Raw genomic sequence first — 12,889 nt, 5'->3', positions numbered from 1 at the left:
TGCACAGATTTGTGAGATAAACCGCCTAGTTTGAGAGAAACTTCACAGCTGTGCGTGAGAATCTGACAGAGACCTCGGAGGCCTTTCTCCAGCAGAGGAGAAAATGGCCATCACTCTGAGGTGCAGCCTCATTTTCATGCTTTAAAACCCTTGTCTCTTTGTAAAAGAAATTAACTATCAGTATTTGCCACTAGTGTGCCTGGGTGTGTTTGTGTTTTTCTTAGAATTAAAGGTCAAGGAACAAAGCCTCAATTTTTTATGTTTTGTTTGGGTCTGTGGGTTTTTCTCTTTCAGATGAAGCCATTGGTCTTCCATACCTGACAAGATGAATTAGATGCAGAGAGAAGATCACAGAATTTAATCAGCACAGTCATTCAGTGCTTGTGGTCAGAGACAATCACTCAAAGAAGCATATGGAAAACTGGGTTAGTAAGTCTGCACGGATGTGAAAATACACTCATCATAAGGATTCTTAAACCTGCCTCTAATCTCCAATCCAAATGTGGCCTTTTAAGAAAATGTGATTAGAAATATGGTTAATTGTATATGTGTTATCTCATATCATTTAGTAAAATGAAGTTATTTATTGAAGGAGAAAAATAAAATAGAGAAATGACCTCTAAAGAAAAAAAAATAATGTAAAACAATATCATTAACAATTGGGTTCATAATATTCACATCATGTTACTTGTATTGTTTAAAGCATTGAAGATCCTTTGGACAAATAAAAATAATTTTCCATAAATATAGCACATACTGGGGTTTGCTTCTAGACAATAAGATGAATTTTTTTCATCTTTCCTGGCCCTTATAAGAATGTATCTCTGGTAACAAAAGAAAAAGAAATGTCACATCTCCACTGGCATGTATCCTTTATAAAAATTGAAATGTACCAAAAATGAAACCCGAGGAAGTTCATTGTTCTGAGTAATGCCAACAAAGCTTATGCTTCTCACAGTAGGTTCTTTAAATAGATCCCCTCTTTGTGGACATTTGTGATATGTAAGTTTATTATAAAAATCATTTTTGAAAGGAGAATTTTTGTTCACATATTCCAATCTCTTGTTAACATATATATTAAGGAAACTCTAAAAATGTTACACCCACTTATTCATATAAAATACACTTAGAAAACTATAAAGTATATATGTGTGGCAAGTGCAACTATAGTACATGTACTGCTCAAGTGTGGTGCCATGTGAGTGTGATAAGATTCATGACAAAGTCAGAAAAATATCAAGATGGTTTGCCCAACTATCATTGCTAATTGCAAAGTTCTGTGAAATTATAAGCTTTTCCAAGCATGTTTCAGACTTTATCAAATCTTCAAGGATGTCATTGAATCCTAATACATAGCACTAGTTTTCCATGTTGAAGGAAACATTTATCAAAACTATTATGTGCTTTTGTGACAAATAGAGAATGTATTCTGTACTACACTACTGTTTCTGTGCATACCAGTCACATTGCTATGACACAAACAAAACTGTAATGAATCAAATCATCTATTTTTAATGAAAATATGAAGAAAAGATTTAGCATTTCCAGTTCATTGGAGTGTAGTTTGAAAGCTCATCATTTGGCAAAGTGAAGTGGTTGCCATTTGAAAAAATGCTATTTTATTATTGGCTAGATAAACAGATGACCTGTTGTTACAGATTCACAGAAAATATGGCTACAGGTAAATATCAATATACTTGGAGGGTAGATCAATGTTTATAGTTTTTTAGCACCATTCGGTAATTGGTTGAAAAAGGAGTTTTTTTTAACCCAGATTAACTTCCAAAAAATCTATTCAGTCAAATGATCTAAAAAGCAAGGATAAAAGACAAGGATGTTGCTCTGTATTTTTTTTGATTAGGAGGTAGCACAAAAATGTTTAATATTAAATACTCTTTGTATCTACATTAAAATCTCTGCAAATTAATCTTACACTTGACCATTTTGAGTATCGTTGAAGTAGTCAGGATGGCCTTGTTGAAATAAAATCTTATATTTACTTTATTTCATTTTGTCCTATAAATGCAACCATAAAAGAGATACTGCATTTTTCAGAGCACAGGTGACAAAGCCTGCTAATATAAAGCATGGAAAATTCATAGTTATGTGGCCTTATTTCACTTCTCTGCTATTGCACACAAAACCTCTTCCATCTTTGAAATGTAATTTGAAAGCTTATCATTTGGCAAAGTGGTTGACATTTTTTTAAATGCTGCTTTATTATTGACTTCATAAACAGATGACTTGTTTTAAGTGGCTCTGTAATATGTTATCGATTCACAGATAATGTGAGTATAGCTAAATATCAATATAGGTAAGATGGGTGGAAGGTAATGAGTAGGAAGTTAAGTTTGCAGAGATCCACATGTTTTAAACCTTTCACCATCATGCTTTCATTTCCTGACAGGAAAACACCAACAATATATTTAGCTCTGAACGACAGATGGATGGTTAGTTGTGTCACTGTGGTAAGCTCATTTCATATTATAACTTTGGCATGGAGGAGTCAAAGAGGAACAGGCTTTTCATATCTGCCAGTTATACAAACATAACTGTAAAAGAGAAGCTCCTTAAATCACTTCAGTGGTGTTTATCTCAAGAATATGTGAATTAGGAGTGTTTATTAGCAAGGTAGTACTTTTCTACCTGTTTTTTAAAACTGGCTTCCTGACAAGATTTTATTTATGTATACTTATACTGTCTTCATAAATAAACAAATTCAGATATTCATGGTTAGAGGAAAAAATAGATAAAAAGCAGCGGTCTACCATTTTAGCTTGAAGTAGAGTTATTAGTTAAATGAATGATCTACTAATTATGAGGTAACATGGAAGAGGAATAAGGCCAACATGAAGTCCATAATGCTTCTATCCTATGCATTGCTAGGGTAAAATATGAGGTGTCAGCATTCTTATCTTGATTAATTCCAAAATTCCCATTTCACTTATTCCTGTCTCTCATCCTCTTTTCTAATCACATAGACATCTGAACTGTTTTGTTTCTGCCAAGTGAGTTATTTGCAATGACAATATTAATATATCTGAGCAGAATCAAATCATACTGCTTTCAGAAAAAAGAAAAAAAAATACACATCCAGGGCTAGATCACATTAGATCAAGAAAGAACCTCCCATATATGAGATGAGAAAAGCCACCTAGATTCAAATAACCCAGACATTGATTTGGAGTCATAACACAAGAGAAATCATGGATTTAGCTATGGACTTTAAACATATAGCACAAACAAAAGATTGCTGATTATATCAATTTTTATATATTACAAAATCTAACTTAAAGAATAACTATGAAGAAATATCGATTATTTAACAGTCAACTGAAACCTAAAGGAAAATTTAAAAGAAGTTTCCAAAGTTATGGGTAATATGTAACTGAAGAGCTGTCAAGTAAAATAAGAAACTTGCAGCTTGCCAATTCCAAAGATCCACAAAAGACTAAACCAAATAAAATTGCCTTAGTTATACAAGGGAACTTCTATTGACTGTCAAAAAAAATTTCTCCTTTTTCTGAGCACTAACAGACCATCTAGTTGAAATAATGTCATGAGAACAATTTTGCCATGAGTATGTGTTTTGGAGATTGTGTTATTAAAATCCTGTTGTACAACCTTGTCTTGTACTGTTGTTTTCTTTTTATTGTATGCTAGATTCAATAATTAATAGACTTGTTACAATGTATATTTATGCACGCGGAGATAAAACATAGTTTAAATTTTTTATCGACTTGATCTGTATACCTGTATTCAGTAAAATCAGAAGAGTACAAGAAGCTTGAGTAATCTCTCATTGTCACATTTCAACACAAGGGGCTTCACGATCTTCCTGATGCCTTAAGTGTTGTTTATAATATATAAGATACCATTACTGGCCCCTATAATAGCCTCTAAAAGAATAAAAATTGAGGGTTAAAAGTGTAATGAAATGCAAATGAAACTGTCCTGAAAACAGACTGCATATTTTATTTCTTCCACATGGAATTGAGGAAGAAGACTGTGTTCTTATTAAGCACTCTCAATACTATTCTTAGTTTTAGAATAATTGTGAAAATCATTCATGCTCAAATTATGCATACTGCACTTAAAATGAGTGCTACCAAATATTTTGGAAAACGGATGTGACTGGATTTTTACTGTAGGAAGAGTTCTTAATAATTCCTGTTCTTTCTTCATTTGCTGTATTTCCTCAGCCTGTCAAAAAGGGGAATAAAACAAAGTTGATGTCACATGCTCTCAAAATATCTAATGTAAAATTAGTGTTCAAATTTACACTAAATAGTCTTTCTTAAAAGAGATCTCTCTTTTCTATGTAACTACCATACTATTTTATCGAGGAAAGAATAAAATCTATTAAAATCTTATGACTTACAAAAGCCCTTCTGTGTATTACTACATTTCATATAGATGGTGTCAGAGAAAGCTTTTTAAAAAAAATACTGCCTGCTTTGTGTTCGACTTCAGTAAATAAAAGAAACAATATTCTCTTCTAAATATCATGGGCTTATGTACAATTCTGCAGTCCTGATTAATCCTGTTTAAATTTTTGGACAAGTCACCCATTTGAGTTGTCATTTTCCACAGTTGTTTACAAATTGAAAACTGAAACCGTTTTCAGTGAGATCATTCTGAACTTCTTTGTCAATTATAAAACTTGCATGAGTTCCATAATCAGAACCCTTGGTTTTCCATTTAAAGCCCATGTTTTGTAATAACATATTTCCTTTCTTTCAGTTATCTCCAAAGGTAAAATAAGATAAATCATTACTTCTGTTTTTTTCAGAACACTATGAATCACCAGTGAATGTTGCTGTTATCAGCCTTAGCAGGTAAGAAGCTACAAAGTCATAGTCTGAGCAAAGACAGAATGAGAAAAGTAGTCCAATTGTCACTTAATCTTCCCGATACTTTTCTTAATCTCACTACCTGAAGCTTCTCTTCAATCAAAAATATTTTGAATAAATATCAACAAAAAAAAAATAAGCAGTTGCAATCACTGCAATCAGAAGTCTAGCATGCAACTTCAACCTTGTTTTATGAGAACTCTCTCATAATATACATTTCAATTAAATATATATGCATATTGATACTATATATATATACATTTACATACATATAAAATCTCAATTAAACTCTTAAATAGTCCTTTGTAAAGATGATGATCTAGCATGTAGAGAGTAGAATAGATGTAAGAAAAGGTACAAAATATATGTGGAAACTTGAGACACAGCTTCATGTGCTTCAATGTTTTGCTTTGTGGGACCCTGAAAAAATAGCTTGGTTCCTGGTCAAGCACAGGCCTAATGGGACAATGTCAGGCGTTCGGCCTCACTCCCAGACCCCAGGCTCCTGACAATCGACCAAGACCTCCATTGCACCTTTCAGTCACATAGGGCAATGCCTCTATAGCCCCTCCCATATTTAACTCAGGTCTATCCTGAGTTTGCGGGTGGGAGTGCAGCCAGATTCATGTACTTCCCACCATGACAATAAACCCTGTAAAACCATGGACTTCCTCCTGTCTTTGGGGCCCTCCATAGGGAACCCTGGAGAAGGCCTTTAACTAATGAGCCGAGCTGAGCTGCTGCTGCCGCCACTGCTGCCACCTAATCTCCCATCTCCCACCAGAAGACTTGTGTTCCCTCCGCAGAGCCCACCAACTCAAGCAAGCTAGCTAACCCAGCAACCCAGCCAAGCGCGTTCTGAGACAGCGATAATCCAGCCAAGTTAGTACAAGTAACACAGAGTCTCTTTCCAGAGTCTCTTTCCTATGGGGCACTGTCCGGGATTCCCCACCCCCTTGTTTCTCTCAAGCTCCATATGCCCTTGCATCTCTGTTCTTCTGCGGCCCCTAGTGGAATCTGGAAGCCCGAAGATAGAGACTACCGGCCTCCGGGTCAGCTGGAGGCCCGGAGGCCCTCTCTCAGAAGCCCTGCCCCAGCAGAACCTCAGACTGAGATCACTCCACACCTGAGCTGAGCCCCACAGCATTTCCCTGGCACCACATGGAGGGAGCTCACTCAAATCCCCCCCCGCCCCCAAACACACACACTTCTGCTCCCCAGAGCTGCACCTCCCTGAGCTGTTGCGCAGGGCAGAAGACACACTACCACCCAGCCCAACAGGACCCATGCCAGCCTCACAAGCGCCAGCTATCAACCCCACTATGCTTATGTGCTAAATGTTTAGTAGTCACTAATTTTAAAAACAAAATTTCTACAAATACATATAAAATACTACAACAAAACAAAAATATGATGAAAATATATAAATACTTTAAGGAAATTTTAATATCTAATAAAAATATATGTGTCTATTCCTGTGAAAATAAAAAAAATTGTGCAAATATTTTCTGTTAATTTTGTGAAAAATATATTGAAACTAAAAAAAAAAAGTACCACATTTGCATTTTTCCAATATAGTCAGAATTTTTACTTTATTTAAAAAAGCCATGGCAATTCAAAATAATAAATGAATCAAGTAAAATGGAAATAACTTGTTAACATTTGGCGTGCTGGTGCTGAGGGGCATCAAAAGGATGCCTTTAGAACGTTCTACTCAAAATTTCACTCAGTGGTAACTGCACTGAGATTGAAAGTTGAATTTTATATTTGAGATATAAAATGTGTACCTCTTTTCCTAAAATTTACTTCATCTATGGTTACCTCTGTGAGTGCCGTCATGGGCCAAGAAGAATATTAAAAATGAAGATTAGTATTATCAAAATAATTTCTAAAACCACTTAAGTTCTGGGGTGAGTTAATACAATTAGTGGCGTAGAACTGCTAGCATTACTTCTTCACTTTATCTACCACCCCTATTTAGAATAATTAGTTTGTCAGAGATTGGCCCAAAGCAAAAATTTCGTCAAGTCATTACAGAGCTTTTAGGGTTATGGACACTGTCTTTGGCCAACATATTGCTGATCAATATCACTACAACAAACTATTCGACATTATTGGCTTTTCAAGAGAATTGACTTATCCTAGTCCATGGATTTAGAGGATTCATTGTATTGCATTTACCCATGATTGTTTTGTCAGAGACAAAGTCAGTGTGTCATGGTAAAAGCATGCTGAGGAAATTACAATTTTCTTTCTGACCCAAGAAAGAAAAGAAGAAGGAGCAACAGTATCCTGTTATCCTATTAAGGTATACTTCCAGTTACCCCAAGTTACCCAGTTAGGCTCTCCTTTCCAATAACGTCTTACCTTCCTATGCTACCATTGGTTGGGTACCAAGCTATTCTTATGCAGTTTTTTGGAAGCTTTTTTTTTTTGGGGGGGGGGGAGGGGAGGCGTGTCTTTTATAAAGGACCAACATTCAAACTACAGTATTTTACCAATGTTACCCAAAGGCTAATTTACACCTTACAAGCACAAGACTGTCATCCTATCCTTGAGATTCTACAAGTTTTTTCTTACAGCACTCATCAAAATTCCAAGTCTTTTCCATGTCTTAAAAAATAAAACAAAACACAACCAAAAAAAAACAAAGACAAAAACAAAAAAAAATACTCTCCATTATAACCCTTCAATCTATTTGCTTGCTTTTAAGAGAAAACAATGAGGCCAGCATAGAATATATGTTCCCATACAAAATGGAAATTTGAAAGTAGAAAAGAGGAAGTTATGATTAAAACCCAGCAAGGCAAAAAACAATTAATCCTTAAGCTTAGTGTCTAACCTCAGCATCAGGAACACATTGGGGTAAACTCCCAGCAGCTGGCACACCATTACCCTCATGACTTTACTCATTGCAATACACGTGGACACTTTTATGGGCTGGCATTGCACACTGTATGCAGTTTCTTTGACACTGAATATACTTGTTAACGTTTTCTATCTGGAATCTCTGTAGTAACTCTGTCTTTAAATGTAACTCCATCATTTGTCCTCTGAGTACTGATCGCAATAACTCAGCCTGCCCCACATTGCCTGGCACCTCAGCCCTCATTCAAAAACTCAATGAAAACCTCTGTGACCTCCTGCATTTTACATGCTTGAAAGAAAATAACACTACATGACTCCTGTCTCCTCAAAGAAGAGAAAGGTGTCCCTCTCATCAGCAGTTGGCTTCTTTAGAGCTAACATTGTGCACTTGCTCATTTTCTAAACAAGTTGTAACTTAGCTTTTTGCTGTTTTTGTCTTTCTTTTATCCAAATTCACTGTAAATGTGGCAAAAAAACCAAACCAAACCAAAACAAAACAAAAAAATCAGGCCAATAGCCTTGCCATACACCTGTGTTCTTTACTGCCTTGATATTTCCTCTACCACTCAAGCTAGTTGACCAATTCTAAGACTGTTCTCCAAAACAAGTAAAAGGATATGGCCAGAATACAGCCAGATGCTTTGTGATGGTATAGCAAAATGGTCTATAGTCCATTTTTATCTAAAACCTCATTTGTTGAACCTCAATGTTGTAGTCCTCCGAGCTCAGCACAAAATGAGAGACTCCCTTTTGTTAGTGGGGCTTCCTGTTATCTATCTGATCTGAGGAGTCATTGACTCTCAATCATCTACATGAGGAATATCACATAGTCCTTGGTAAATGTAAAAGTTTAACTTCCTCTTTCCCAAAAAGAACCTACTCGGCAAGAACCTGAGATTCCTAGAATATCTGTCCATACAAATGAAGCGTTCACAGAATTTGAGCTCTAGCCAGTGATTTTACATTTACCCTAAAAACTCCTTCCCTTTCTCCAAGGTTCATATATAGCCCTTTGTCACATGAATAAAGTGTATGCACACCAGCTGTTTTATTGAAGGTTGTCTAAGAGAACTCTTTCATTATCATTTAAAAAGAGATTTAATACTAAAATTCTAGATGAGGGTCTTTTCTCCCCCACCCCTGTGTACTCCCATGTATTCACTCCCAGTTGGATAAGAAACTTGAATACCCCACCTGTTCTGGACTCCAAATTTAATCCTTCCAGCCTGGTGTGCAGTGGCACCTAGAAACCCTGAGGGAGTAAAAAAAAAAAAAACATTGATCCATGGCTGGTCCCCAGTATGTATACCATCACCATTGATATCACTTTAACTGAGTTGCCACCAGAATCAGCCCTCAGACACTTAATACAATGTTCTAGGCCTTTCCTTAACCATTCCTCTAAACAGTTCCGAAGTTTTCTTAGAAACCAAAAAGGGATTTTTGTTTGTTTGCTATATTCTTATTTGTTTGTTTTTTTATAATTATGATAGTGATACTCACAACTTGAACCCCAGCACTGAGAAGAAAGACAGTGGCAAGGTATCAGAGTTATAAACTTCAGTGTCTTAGAAAATTTAGTGTCTATCAGTATGAAAGGTATAGCTTGGGAAAATCTGTATATAAGACATGTTTTCTGCCTATTTGATTTGTTTTGTTTGTTATAAAAAATAAAATTCAATACAATGGTCAATGTGCTAGCTAGGTTTTGTTGATTTGATATAGACTATGCTACCTGGAAGAAGGAAGCACAAATGAGAACATGCTTCCTTCAGATTGACCTGGAGACAAGCAAGTGGGGCATTTTCTTTATTTATGGCTCATGTGGGAGAATCAAGACCATTGTGGACATTGCTATACTTGATTCTGTCCAGTATAAAACAAAAGCAAACAAAAAGTTTGGCCTGATAGCACATGGCTTTAATCCCCGCACTCAGAAGACACAAGCTAAGTATATTCAAGTTTAGCATGGTCAACAGAGTTTGTTCTATGACATTCAGAGCTACCTAGTGAGACCTTGTCTCAAATCAATCAAGTAAACCTATAGCAACAATAATAAAGGCAAGCAGAAGAAGCCATGGGGATCATGTAGTTTCTTTCATGGCTCTGCTACAGTTCCTAAGTCAATGTTCCTGCCTTGCTTTACTTTGATCTTGAGGTCCCTTAGTGCAGGGTTATGATCAGAATATATATGTCAAATAAAGTCTTTCAACCTAAAGTTGTTGTTGGTTGCCTTTATCAGAGCAATGAAAAGAAAACCTAGAACAGCCAGAATGCTGCATATTAAGCAGGTTCCTTATCTTGTAGCCTGTATAACCCCTTTATGTTCTTTCGATAAAACATTGAAAAGGACCTCAACCATCTGATGTCCATTCCGATGTTTCTTTTCTTTATATTTTTAATTTATGTTTATATATGTGTCTTTCTGTGCAGTCACATCTGTTTGAGTGCCCTTAGAGGCCAGATGATGATGATGATATCTCCTGGATCTGGAGTTACAGTTGGTTACAAGCTGCCATGTGGGTATTTGGAAGAAAACATGGTAAAAGAAGGAAGCCATCATTAACCAGGGTGCCGTCAATCTATCCCAAAGTTCCTCTATTTGTTAAAACGTTATTTTTATGCAATTTGAATAGTTTCTTATGAATTAATTAATATTATGCATTATTTAGTATTAATGATGTTAAGAAGGATATTAGAAAGGGCACAGTTGTTTCGCAGATTATAAACTTCATGTGCAATTATTTAGATTTGCTTTTTTTTCAATTTGACCTTCTCTCCATAATTTAGCAAAATTTAAATGATGTATGTACATCACACAAAAGGAATGCAGACGAGTCTATGCCAGGACAACTTCGAAAATGCAGTTACAATTTCTCCACATAGTGAAGATTAAAGAAAAATATTTCAACTCATAAGCTACAAAAAGAGAAGACAAGATTTATTGGTTATGAAAAGCTGAAGACCTGTCTGGAAAAACTTTCAAGTCTCAGGCAGTCTCAGAGTTGTTCTCATGTAAGGAGTGTCAGCAATGCAAACTACATATTTTGTTGCTCTTCATGAGGTCTTTCTTCCTGTGTATAGTTAGAATCTTCTGGAGGTCTTCCCTGGTCAAATATGAGTTTTACTCATTTTCATAAAATCCATAGGTTTTTCTCCAGTTGAAACAAGAACACATTGTCTTCCCCAAAGCAACACATTTACTGCCCTCCATTCCAAGGCCATCCTACATATAGGCTGATCCAAATAATCAGTCCTTTTCAAAATCCACTATATTTCACCAGCTTTACTGTCTTTCTCATTGACACTCAAAAATTCTAGAATCAATAAAGCATTACTTAATTTGTCTCTGGGGGGTTATTTATCCCCCTTCTGTTCTATGAATATATAAGTCTTGTTAGATCTCTCTCTACTTGCTTGGCCCATAGGATTATAAGATATGTATGTAACATTTTCTATGCCTCAATGTCTAAAAAATTATTGTATTCTAATGGATACACATGTCAAAGCATAATCAGATTTAACCTGTAGAGGCATCTCTAATATAGCTACAACTCAAATAAATATGCAATCTCAGAATCAGCCTTTTCGGAACTCAAGTTAGAAACATTGATATTTTGTATAAGTACCAATTGTATGATGTATTAATATATGTACATGTCTTAATTCTCCAAAGTATATGAAATGCATAATCTATTGTATGACAATGATCTAAGGTGGCATTACCAAATACAATCTGGATTCTTAACTCAGAATATTGCATCTCTATGTATTACCATTCTAATTCCTCAGGCCTCTGTGGCTTTTTCTCATTTGGAAATACCTTTTCTGCTGCTGTTATAGTTTCTGGATTGGATTCTTCTGATGATTCCTTTTTATTCCAATTTAAATAATCTTCAAATCTGTCCTATGGCCCCTGCAATCTAGAATTCCATCTTTCAGTCCCCTCCTTATCTAAGTCTGCTTTATTTTGATATTTTATTAAAGAGAACATATAAAGTTGTAATCATTACTGATTTTATGCTAACAGTAAAAAACAAAACTATACAGGGTCCAAATGGCTTCCTCTATAGTGTTTGTCATTTTTTTTAACATAAAAAAATTTTATCTTTTTAATCTCTCTCTCTCTCTCTCTCTCTCTCTCTCTCTCTCTCTCTCTCTCTCTTTCTCTCTTCTTTTTAGATTTTATTTTTCTTTCTCTGTCCTTTCTTTGGAGACTTTATTTTACTTGCAAATTTATTTCTCTCTTAACACTAACAATATACTTTCCTGTATTTAATTTTCCTTAAGCTTGTTTCCCTCTTTATATGGATTTTTTAAAATTTATTTAATTCTCTCCTTAAGGACTGTCATAGCCAGCGTTTTCATGGCTATAAAGAGACACCATGACCAAGTTAAGTCTTTCAGTTTCAGTGCTTCAGTCACTTATCATCAAGGTGTGAACACACACAAAGTCCAGACTTGAAGGACCTCAGAGTTCTACATATAGTTAGAAAGCAAACGGAAAAAGACAAACTTTCAGGAAGCTTGGAGGAAGGTTCCAAAGTCCACCCTCACAGTGATACACTTCCTCCAACAAGGCCACACCTAAGAGTAGCTTGTTCTTTCTTAAAGAGCTGTAACCTCCAGCCTGGCTAGGAATTCATCCAGCTCTGGGAAGTGTGTATTTCTGCCATTTTCAGTCCTGGCTATCTTACCTGTGTTTCTAAGCTTTCCAGGGCCTATGCTGGAAAAACATGCCCCTTTGAGGTTGCTATTTGTATCCAGAGCTGTTCTTCCAGGTCTTTTTGTTCCCAAAACAATGACTCTGAGATTTAGGTTTTTTTTATGAATAAAAGCCTAGGCCATAAGCTTTGGCTCATTCCCCAAGCAACTTGTGACATATATAACCCACTTAGTCTATTCTATGTCTGTCACATGGTTGATTACCTCTCTTCAGTTTCATGTGTTGGACTTTCTCAGAGTTCAGGGCATATCTGCCATATGCCTGACTCCTAGAATCCTTTTTCTACTGGACTTCTCATCTTCTATTTCTTGCTTTAGCTAACAAGCTATCATCTTTTTTATTGACAGGTGATGCTTCCACACAGTACATAAGAGATTCTTTTTGCATAATGAAATATAAATTTTAAGATGAAATAAAATATTTTCTCCCCTAATCTTCTTTG

This window comes from Arvicanthis niloticus, chromosome 13 (assembly GCF_011762505.2).
Source record: "Arvicanthis niloticus isolate mArvNil1 chromosome 13, mArvNil1.pat.X, whole genome shotgun sequence".
Lineage (NCBI taxonomy): Eukaryota > Metazoa > Chordata > Mammalia > Rodentia > Muridae > Arvicanthis > Arvicanthis niloticus.
This window is presented reverse-complemented; position numbering follows the sequence as displayed.